The 12,007-nt window shown below is 38.0% G+C and overlaps 1 protein-coding gene across 1 annotated transcript in view; it reads right to left on the reverse strand.

Moving 5' to 3' along the window:
• The window catches only part of TMTC2 (transmembrane and tetratricopeptide repeat containing 2), a 675,945-nt gene that overhangs the window by 385,900 nt on the left and 278,038 nt on the right, over positions 1–12,007 (reverse strand). The gene's annotated exons all lie outside the window — the stretch shown is intronic.

Raw genomic sequence — 12,007 nt, forward strand, 5'->3', positions numbered from 1 at the left:
TCCGCAGCAAGTGCATGAGGTCTTCAGTGTTAAAATGTAGTCTGTCTTTGGTTGACAATTTAGGGATATATTTGTTCCTTAAGGAGATCATCTGTTTCTGTAAAGATTTACAGCCTTGAAAGGCCTAGGGGATAGTTCTACTCTGTCCTACAAGGTTCCCATGAGTTGGAATCTATCCAATTACAGTAGAGTGTTTTTGAGGGATATAATCAGTTTGCTGTTTTCCCCCCATTTCACTATTTTGAGTATTAATGAACTTTAATTTTAGAGTGCATGAAACTCTTATACTATTCAATGACTGTGACAACTACAGATATATTGTACTAAACTTATTTCCTGGGAAATAAGTTTCTAATCATTTATATGCATCAATGTATTGACTAAGTTGAGGTCCTTGAGCAGTAGAAAAGGTAACGTGTCTAATAGTTAAAAGGTGACAGGTTAGGCTTACTGAGAGGTGCCCCAGAAGGCCCTCCTGATGATTTGCTTCCAAACTTTCCAAGCTGATTATGAAAATAAAGATAACTTCGGAGCACTAACAATAGAAGGGAGCTTTTAAGATTTATTTTTTAAAACAAATTGATTCATCTGGAAAGAGGAGCACATATATACAACTAATTTTAGTTTATAATAAACAATGATAAAAAAATTAAATTCTAAATAAGCATTTAAAATTTAGTAATTATCTTTACAAAACTTGTAATTACTGTTAGGTGCCACTAGAGTCATTGTACCAAAAGGAACTAGCGGACACACACAGAAGAATTTCATGGAACAATGTGTAAGCAAGTGGCTGTGGTGATGAAGGAAAAAAAATCAAGTTGCTCTGAAAGAATTGTCAAAAAACAAGGCCCCAGGAATTGATGGCATACTGATAGACATATTTGAACAAACAGACGCCCCCTGGATGTGCTCACCAAGTTGTGCCAAGAAATCTTGAGGACAGCCACTTGGCCTACTGACTGGAAGAGATCTATATTTGTTCCCCTTCCAAAGAAAGGTGATCTGACAGAGTGAGGAAATAATCGAACTGTATTATTGATATCACGTGCAAGTAAGATTCTGCTGAAGATTGTCTAAAAATTACTGGAACAGCATATCAACAGAGAACTGCATGAAGTGCAGGCTAGGTTTAGAAGAGGCCGTGGTACTAGGGATATTATAGTTAATGTTAGATGGATCTTGGCTGAAAGCTGGGAGTACAAGAGGAATTATTTAATTGACTATGCAAAAGCATTTGACTGTATGGATAACAACAAACTGTGGCTGACTCTGAGAAGTATGGTAATCCCAGAACACTTGATTGTGCTTATGTGAAATGTATACTTGGACTGGGAAGCAGTCCTTAGAACGAGCAAGGAAACACTGCATGGTTCAAATTTGGGAAGTGTACATCAGGGATGTGTCCTATCTCAATATCTTTTCAATCTATATGCAAAACAGATTATCCAGGAGGCTGGACTCTATGAGAAGAAATGTGGCACCAGGATTGGAGGTAGACTCATCAACAATCTGTGTTATGAAGATAACACAACCCTGCTTATAGAAACAGAAAAGGACTGTAGTGTCAAGGACTATAGCCTTCAATATGGATTGAAGCTCAACATCAAGAAAACAAAGATTCTTACCATTTGGCCAACTGGCAGCATCATGATAGAGGTGAAGAGACTGAGACTGTTCACAGCTTTAGTTTGCTTCGATCCACAATCAACACTCTTGGTACCAGCAGCCAAAAAATTAAAAGATGAATTGCTGGGAAAGCCTGCTGTCAGAGACCTCTCAAAAGTAATGAAGAGCAACGATCGTCAGTTTAGAGACTAAGGTGCACTTGATACAGGCCATAGTGTTTGCAATTACTTGCTATGCATCAGAAGGCCAGGCAATGACTAGGGATGACAGAAGGAGAATTTATGCCTTAGAGGTGTGGTGCTGGAGAAGAATACTGAAAATACCACTGACTGCTAGAAGAACAGACAGGTTCATCCTAGAGAGGGCGAGACCAGGCTGCTCCTTGGAGGTAAGGATTCAGAAGCTTCATCTGACATACTTTGGACATGTTACAAGGAGGGACCAGCCCTTGGAGAAAGATGACATGCTTGGGAGGATGGAGTAACAGCACAAGAGAGGAAGACCCTAGATGACATGGATTGATTCAGTGACTGGGATAATGGAGAAAGGTATCAGAGACAATAAGATTGACACAGGATAGAGCAGGGTTTATGGTTGTTGTACAAAGTGTTGCTATGAGTCACAGGTGATTAAATAATACATAACAAGAACAACTATCTGAGAGTTGAAGTAATGAGAGTAATCGAAGAACAATTGATGCCTTTGAGTTGTGGTGTTACAGAAGAATGTCTCATGGGCATTTTTACCAGAACAAAGAACATGCTCTGACAAAAGAACAAACAAATATGTCTAGGAGATGGTGCAACCAGGGAGCTCCTTGGAGGCAAGAATAGTAATAATTTGTCTCACATTCACATACTTTGGACATGTTGTTAGTAGAGGTCAGTCCTTGGGGCAAGAAACCCTATGCTTGGATAGACTGAGGGCCAGTGATAGAAAGGAAAACACTCATCAAGATGGATCAACACAGTAACTGTAACAATGGGTTTGAGTACATCAGAGATGATGAGCATGGCACAGGATCGGGTAAGATCTGTTGTTGATCGGGTCACTAGGAGCCATAGAAAACTCACTAACACTTCCGAACAATATCATATAACAGAGGATGCAGGCATGATTTGTTCTGCTAATATTAGTAGAAAAGTTATAAGGACTGTGAAGTAAGCAGTACCCCAAATGGTTTGATCTACTCTATAACTCCATGAATCCCAGCATGTACAGTCCCTCCATTATTCAGTTTCCTCCCTCTTCTATGCCTCTTGGGTTCAGTGCTTCACTGGAAGGTCCCACAGAGACTCAGATCCCCCAGGGGAATGACTCACATGACTGTATGAATGCAGGATAGTGCTTCGGAGACTGGTGAAAGCTAGTAGTGAGTTCTCATGGGCTTATATAAATCTCTAGTAGGGTGGGGCTGGTATTCCACCCTAATCCTATCTGCTAAATACAATAAATACTTCAGTTCAGTAATAAACAGTTAATCACTGGTCAGGAAAAGTATTTTAAAAAATAAACCTCTGACAACATAGACGAGACAGCTCTGTAGTATTTTCTAGGTATGTTTCTGGGAACTGATTATCAGGTATCTTAGGCTGGCTTGTGTACAGAGGAAAGCAAAGAAAGCTTGTATTTGTGTATTTAGCAATATAGAGAAATTTCTCTCAAGAAATGGTTACTGTACTTCTTGTTGTTGTCAATTCAAGTACAACTCACAGCAACCATACGAAGAGCAGATTTGAATCTCATCCTATTCTGTCATCTTCATACTTCCTGACACCCTAGAGCCCACTATGGCAGGCATCATGTCAATTTATCTTCTTAATGATCTTCCTCTCCTTAACCAACCCTCCAACCTTTCAAGCATCATGCCATCGCCAAGGACTAGTCCCTGCAAGCAACATGCTCGAAGTATGTGAAGCCTCCAAAGAACACTCTGGCTGAACCCTCTCTGAGACATACCTGTTTGTTCTTTGGCAGTCGACGGGATGTTCAGTGCTCTTTCCCAACACCACAGCTCAAAGACATCAATCCTTCTTCTGTCAACCCTATACACTGTACAGCTCTAAGATGTTTAGCAAGTGACTGGAAAGACCATGGCCTGAATCAGATACACTTTAGTCCTCAAACTGGCATCATTACTCTTCAATAATTTGGAGAGGTCCGTAACTGCAGACTTTCCCAGTGCAATGAATCTCTTGATTACCTGATTGCTAGTACCAAGGGTGTGGATCCAAGTAAGATGAAGTTGTCAGTCTCAGTCTCTTCTCTATCCATCATGATGTTGCCTAACGGTTCAGTGGTAAGAATCTTTGTTTTCTTGACATTGAGATGCAATCCATATTGAAGGTTGCATTCCTTGATCTTATGCAACAATTGCGTCAAGTCCTCCTCACTTTCAGAAGCAAGGCTGTATCATCAGCAGGTTATTGATGAGTCTCCCCCTGGTATTGATGACACATTCCTCTTCATAGAGAAATACCTCTATTCATGTGTCTTTACAGGTAGGCACATACTAAATGCATGGGTCTGAAGTTAGGACAGAGACTTTGACTAACTCCATAGTTGCAGTAGCTAAGAAACACAAGATCTAGCAGTAAAATTGTAGACTGCTGGTTTTAGAGGCTGATCTATGTAAGCTCACCCAGCAATAGGGCTAGCCACTAGATAACATCAATAAAGTCAGCAGGATGTAAAGCAAGCAAAAAACAAATGATCTCTGCCAGACACTCATTATCTATGATGAATGCCACACCACAAAGGAAATTCCTTTTCAACTGATTTGCTTCTCACAGCAAAACTCTTTTATTCCTTCCAACTACTTGACTGCTCTTACCAGAGATCACTGGGAAAGTGATTACATTGCACCAGATCCCATCAATGGAATGACTACATCACAACTGCTAAGCCAATTAAGTTGATACACTCCCACAGAGAACAGTCAAGTATTTAATCACTGTGCCAGCAGACTGCCTCTTCTTTCTTTATGGAACTTGAAATGTGCAGCAATAAATACAACTTTCCAACAAGTTTACTTAAAAGATAAAAGAAATCATTATCTTACTTTTAAAAAATCCCCACCTGATTAGGAATAATGTTATTTTTTAAAAAAATAAGTTGTCCTTACAAATAGGATGCTAAAATTTTGTTCTTGATGCATCATCAGGCATAACCACTTTAATACTCCCTGGGGAGGTTAAGTGGCTTGTCCACAATCACACAACTAGTTAGTCACAGAAACTGAGGCCTCATGATTACAACTGCAGGGCAGAGTCATTATGCAGTATGACCATACTTTTCACAGCTTGCTCCCTTCATCTCTGAAATCACAACTTCTTTCAAATCTCTAACAATTTTTAGAGGCTGCCATTTAATTTTTTCAGAAAAAAGGCAACCAGCTGGACAGAAAGGTGTAGTTTCAAGCAACCTTTATATAAGCCTGGTGTAAATCAGTAAACGTCTCACTGGCATATTAAGTTTTTATAGAACCATTCTCCCATAATTAACTTTATATTATTGTTCCTTTAAAACTTTTCAGGATGTGAATTTTCCTTGAGGGAACTAATCTAAAGAGTATTTTAGGAAGACCATTTTATTTTTTTTTAGGAGGACCATTTATTTAAAGCAATAAAGAAATGCTTTAAATTCAGCCCCCTCCTTAAATATGTTTAACATGTTTAAATACACATTTCCTTGTTTCAAAGGGGAAGCAAAGATAAACTGGATGGGGATTTTTCCTCACATATTTTATAAACATCTTCAAGATGATAAAACTTTGTCAAAACAGTCTTTTTTTATTTTTTAGTTTGTTATTTTAAGAAAAGTTTACAGAAAAGTTGGATATTCATTCATTCATTGCTGCACATTTTCCTCCAAAACTTTTTTAAAAAATCCAATTCATATTTTAAATACAACCTAATTACTTCTGTATGTATAAGATGTATGAAATAACATTTCTCAGAAGATACAAGGGGAAAAAAATAAGAAGTACACAATCGATATTACACCATAATCAAGAATCAAGAGCTACATTGTACCAAGCAACACATCCAGAAAGCAATCAAATACTAAGACAAAATTATAGAAAAGTGAATTTATGTGTTGTTATGTGTCATCAAGTCGCCTGTGATTCATAATGTCCCTATGAACAACAGCTCTGGATTGTGCCCTATTCTGAGTCATTCTCACTGTCTCCGACACACCTGCCTCCATTTTCTCAATTACTATGTTAATCCATTTCATCCAGGGTCTTCCTGTCTTGTACTGTCCTCCACCCTTCCAAGCATGATGGTCCTTCTCCAATGACTGCTCCCTCCTGGCCACTTGTCCAAAGCACGCTAGATGAAGCTCCAAAATCCTTGCCTCTCAGGAGAAGTTTGATTTCACCCTCTCCAAGACAGGCCTGTTTGTTCTGTTGGTAGTCCATGGTATGTTCAACACTCCTTTCTAGCACCACAATTCAAAGGCATTAATTCCTTATCTATCATTCTTAGCATGTATTAGTGGCTCATAACTATTTTGAGTGGGGTAAAAAATCAGTATCATAGCATCTTAACCTCTACATAACACTAAAGAGGACACCATGATTATCCAAACTTCATTAGCAACTTGTTGTAGTGAAAAAATAGACGAGCATATTTAAAAGGCAAGTGAAATCCTTTAGGGGTTTCAGTAAGACATTAACCAGTCTTTATGACCCATGTGATTAGAAGTAAAAAAACTTCTCCTTATCTTTAATATCACATTACAGAAAGTTTTAAAAGCCAAGACTTAGCGTCTCAGTTTACCTAACATCAAAATATGATCTCATTAAACAAATCCATTCTGAAACTAGATTGTGATAATACTGTACAACTGTGTGAATGCACTAAAAATAAATCAATGAATTGTACTCATTTTAATGGGGTCATTTTATGAAATTCAAAGGATATGTCAATAAAGTTTTTGTCAAAAACAGATTTATTTTTTTAAAATCTCACCTGAACTGATCAGAGACTGGTTACTGTTGTTATTTATTCTAATATTACTGTAAAACATATTTTCCTTAAGAAATTTTAATATATTTTTCATTATATGGCATTGTCTGGTTCAGAATGCTACATAATTTAGGATTTATGTACCTATTATCTTTTTTAAAAAACAAGGTATCCCTTTTTCCCCCAAGATGAAGTTCTTTTTATTTTAAACCATAAAAACAATGCAAAAAGTCCATTAATTGCAATAGTGATATTGTGTTGCTAGCTACCTTTAGCTGACCATGATTCATAGCAATTCTGAATCTTAACTATAGCTGACTCTAAAGATTTGAGCATTTTATCATTGACTGTATATGTAATACAAGTACTGTGTTTGCTTTTCCTGCCCATGCGAAAACCAGACCATTGACCTTGCGAGGGCTAGACAGCATTGATCAGGATGTTCTAAGAAGCAAGGATGGTGAAACTTTCACATATTTTTGGGCATATTATCATGAGACATTAGTCCTTGGAAAAAAGACATCATAATGTAAAAAGGTAAGGGTCAGTGAGAGAAAGGAGGACCCTCAAGAGCCCAACAGTGATCCTCACAATGAGCTCAGGTAAGGCAGAGACTGTGAGGACGGTGCAGGACCGTGCTGGGTTCCAAGCTACAGCTCCAGGGTCTCTACAAGTCCTGACAAACTCCACAGCAAGGAGTCAGAAAACCCTGGGCATCACCACATTGCTAGATTTTCCAAGCCCTTGTCTATTTTAATAAAATAAGGTGGGGGGCATGTTCTCTTGTTGTTTTTTAACTTTTTTTTAAACTTTGTATTTTTGTTTAGGTGAAAGTTCCCAAATAAAACTTAATTTTCCAGTCAATAATCAATACATATTTATTTGTGACATCAAATGCAATCTCCACTGTCACATCATTTTCCCCATTTCCTCTTGATGGGTTCCTCATTTCCAGTTGTTGTTCTTTATTTTAGGAAGTCCTGCTGGCTCAGTAGTAGGGAATTTCTCTGCCTGTGCAATGGTTCGAATCCACCAGCTGCTCTGAGTAAAAAAGATAGGCAATTCCTGTTCCTCCTTCTCCACTGGAGGGTCAGCTAGCTGTGGGTCAGTTCTGATTTAATGGTACACACCAACTCCTTAATTATAAAGCAAATTTTGTAGTATAAACTATTTTTATATACATTCTTTGTCTGGGGTATGCAAATAAGCTAATATGATTATTTAGCATGAGGAAGAAATAGGAAATTCAGAGGTAAGCCAAATGCTTCAATGTGAGCTGACTTCAGGTCATTCTGCATGCTCCAGAAATATGCATTTCAGGAGGCAGGAAGTATAAAGGAAGCTTGAGAAGCAAATCTACTCAGGTTCAACATCAAAGCATACCTAAACAAAGCCTTTCCTTTAAGTCTGTTAAGTGTAGTAAAAGCCAACCTGGAAATGATATGCCCCTAAAGACTAGGTGATGATCAAACTCAGAATACCAAGATCGCAATACCATTCCTTCCCAGGGCCAGGAGAATGCAAAAGGGGAAAAGAGACTAGCCAGGGGAGCCAGTCCTGTGTCTCAGGTAGGTTTCTAAATCAACAAGATCTTATTTAAGCTACACACATACTCACTCATGAGTATTACTCATATATAAATAATCAAGAAATCAAAGGAGCAACAGCAATTTGCACTGGAAGTTACAAATGGATTCAGAATAAGAACCAGTTTTGAAGCCAAGTTTCACCACTTGTTGATCTATTTGAGGGAATTCATTCATTTTCTTTAAGCTCCAGAATGCTCATTTTAAAACCAGAGTAAAATAATAACCCCAGAGGGTTGTTTTGATGATTCAATAAGAAAAAGAAATGCAAATTAAAAAAAGTAGGAGTCTATTTTCTTCCTCACCTTATCCATGCATTTGTAACAGCCACTAGTATCTAGAAGATGCTCAGTACATATTTATGGAAAATATGAGATCATCTAGCAAACTTCTTAGCACATGGCAGGCACTGGCTGTGTGAGCAGGCTTGAAAGAGGACATTCACTATGATGAATCAAATGAAGTGCACATCTATGAAACGGCTTGAAAGAAACATGAAACCCTGGATAGGTCAAGCTATTCAGATATCATGACTTTCTTGTTTGGGGAGTTATGGAATAATTTAAGGGCTGGTTTATTAATCCAAAAGATGATAATTCAAATCCACCTGTCTATTAGAAAGGTAGGTGGATTTACAGCCTCAGAAACCAGGGAAGAGTGGAACTCCCATTCAGTGTTGGGAGAATATAAAAATGGTGCAACTACTATGGAAACATTACACACTTCCTTCAAAAGCTGGAAATAGAACTATCATTTGAAGCCATGATCTCACTGTTAGGTGCGGTCAAGTTGAGTATGACCCATAAGGCACCTAGGAACAAGATATCTGAACCCTGCTCCATCCTGTGCCATCCTCACACTTCCTGACACACACTAGCTCCCATCGCTGCAGTCACCATGTCAATCTACCTAACTGAGGGTCTTCCACTCCTTCACCAACCCTCTACCTTTCTGAATGTCGTATCTCACTCCAAAGAAAAGCCCCTCCTTTCACTATGACCAGAATATGTGAGGTAAAGCTTTATCATCTTTGTCTCTACAGAGAAGTCCGGCAGTACTTTCTCCTAAAGATATTTGTTTGTTCTTTTGTCAGTCCACAGGATGCTCATCATTCTCCAATATCACCAGCCCGTATCCACCTGACATCAGCAAAAATATATCCCTCAAGTTACAGCCTCTTTTAAATCCAGCTTGAATTTCTTGCAATTCCTTATCTATATACTGTTCTAGCCATTTTTAATGATCTTCAACAGTATTTTGCTTGCATGTGATATTAATGATAGTGTCCGATAGTTTCCACATCCTGTTGGATCATCTTTCTTGGGAATGGGAACAAATATGGGCTCTTTATCCAATCTGTTGACCAGACAGCTGTCATCCAAAGTTCCTGGCACAGACTGGTGAGCCCACCGAGAGCTGTTCGTGTGACTGAAATAAGTCAATTGGTATTCCATTGATTACTGGGACCTTATTTTTTTTGCCAATGACATCAATGCAGCTTCAACTTCCTCCTTCATAACCATTGACTCTTGCTTATATGGTACTTCCTGAAATTTTTCAGAATTACTCAGTTCTTTTTTGTACACTGACTCTGTATAGTCCCTCCATCTTCTTTTGATACTTCCTAGTTAATTCAATATATTGTAATCTCACTACTAAGTATATCTCAAAGAAACACATACTTACATAATCATACCCATGTTTATAGTGTTTTAATTTGGCAGAAAGTTTGGAAAATGCCAATACCTATCAAAATATAAATGACTAAAAATCTGTGGTACATACATCTTTTAAAAAATTATCAAGACTTTGTGAAATACTGTACAACATGGATAAATCTAAGATAGATATACTGAGGGATAGAAGTCAGTCACACAAGGTCAATTATGGTTGGTGTTGGTGATTGCCATTGAGTCCAGCATGACTCATAGTGACCCTATGAACAAAAGACCTGAAGCTTTTCTATAACTATTGTTGTTTCTCAAAGTTCATAGGGTTTCCAGAGGCATGTTCTTTAGGAAGTGTATGCCACTCCTGCTACCAACCAATTATGAGGTAAGACCATTAATATAAAATGCTAATGAAAAGTTTACACACAGAGACAGAATGAATCAAACAGAAATAAAAAGTAAAGGAGGAATGATTAACAGTAAATTCTTAAAAAAAACCCAAATTTTTATAAAATCTATTAAAAGAAAAAAAGACATAGAAAAAAAAGAAACCAGATAAAGATTTCCCATGAGGGGGGAATGAAATCAATGGTAGTGGGTTTGGTTTGGGGGGATCTTTTCTGTCAAATTCCCTGGGTGCTGCTAACTGGTAGTAGAGTAGGCTGCTAATAGAGGGGTTCAGGAATACTACAAGCTACCTTGCAAGAAAGGCCTAGTAATCTGAAAATACAGTCACCAAATACAGTACTGGTGGTTTTACAGACACACAGGGGTCTGCAGAGGTTGAAATCAATGTAGCATCAACCTATATTGGTAGTTTAGTCATTCTCCCAGACTCTGCCTGCTCAGGCTAAATTAATTAGTCCAAGCCAGCACTTGTGCTCCTCCAACACTTAATATAGACTTCCATCAGCACTTACTGCAGAGTCACACTGTCTAATATACACGTCTGGTGCTTTCCAAAGAGTCTGATAATATATTGTTGTGGTTTTTTTTTCTTTCCTTTCTAGAGCCTAAAAAATTACCTATTGCATATGAAGAGTACGACTATTTATATCGAAAGCAATTATAGAGGAACAGTATTTCTTCTAAAGCCAGTTGACATGAAAAAAGGGTTGTTTGCTTTTTTTTCATTATAGCATTTGCATCATCTCTTTTTGTTCATATTACTGGAAAACATTAATTAGAACTATAAGACCATGAGTCAGAAATCTGGGAGAGCTCCATTTCCACTTTGTCCCTGGGCAGATCACCTCTCGTCCACAGCCTCAGTTTCTTTATCTGTAAAGGGAGTTAGCTACACACACACTCATACAGTAGAACAAAATTGTGTGTAAATGTCGCTCCACAAGGTACTCGCACACAGTGAGCCTCAGTAAATGGTAGTTGTTATCATCATTCTCATGAGCTCTGAGTATATGGAAATAAAGGCTAATGGATGCAAATGGGCTCTTTCTCTTCCTTCTTAAATCATAGGGACACTGCTGCAGCCACAGAGAAGATTATACTGTTGAGTGTAAAAGAATCAAAGGCTAGAAATTACCCTGTCTAAGGACCAGAAACTTTAGACTGTTGCTTTGACAACCTAAATTCAGCCTTTTTTCGTTCTCAGTCAGCTTGGTTTTCAATTGGGGCCTCCACATTTTATCTATCATTATAGTTTTACTTCTGAAATAGATTTCTTTTTTTGAGTCATCTTGCCTTTTTACAAGTATAGCTGTCACTAATTTAAATGGTCTTCCCAACATGGAGAAACTAAAGTCATACTGTCTAAGAGGGGGAGAAAAGACAAATCCTAGCTCATTCTTGGAGTTATTATTTATTAATAACATGGTAAATTAACACGCTCAACTGGTAGTTCAACTCTTGATGTCTAAAACTCTCCTGGCTTGTGGGTTTATGTTCTCTTGCTCTGGAGAGGTGAAAGAGGACAGAAAGAAGAGGTACATTAGTATTTATAAACCTCCACTTAGACAAGACTCGGCTCATAACTTTCCACTTAGACAAGCCTTGGCTCATAATCTAGAGTCCTGTATTGAGAGGTAGCACATTTCAAACCCACTGGGAGTAATGGAAACTAACCAAATTAGAAAAGAAAACCCATGGTGATTGTATTCTCCTTGTAGTAAGCTTTAGGCGGTTAATAAAA

This window comes from Elephantulus edwardii, unplaced genomic scaffold, assembly GCF_000299155.1.
Source record: "Elephantulus edwardii isolate Elephantulus edwardi_28Jun2011 unplaced genomic scaffold, EleEdw1.0 scaffold00021, whole genome shotgun sequence".
NCBI lineage: Eukaryota > Metazoa > Chordata > Mammalia > Macroscelidea > Macroscelididae > Elephantulus > Elephantulus edwardii.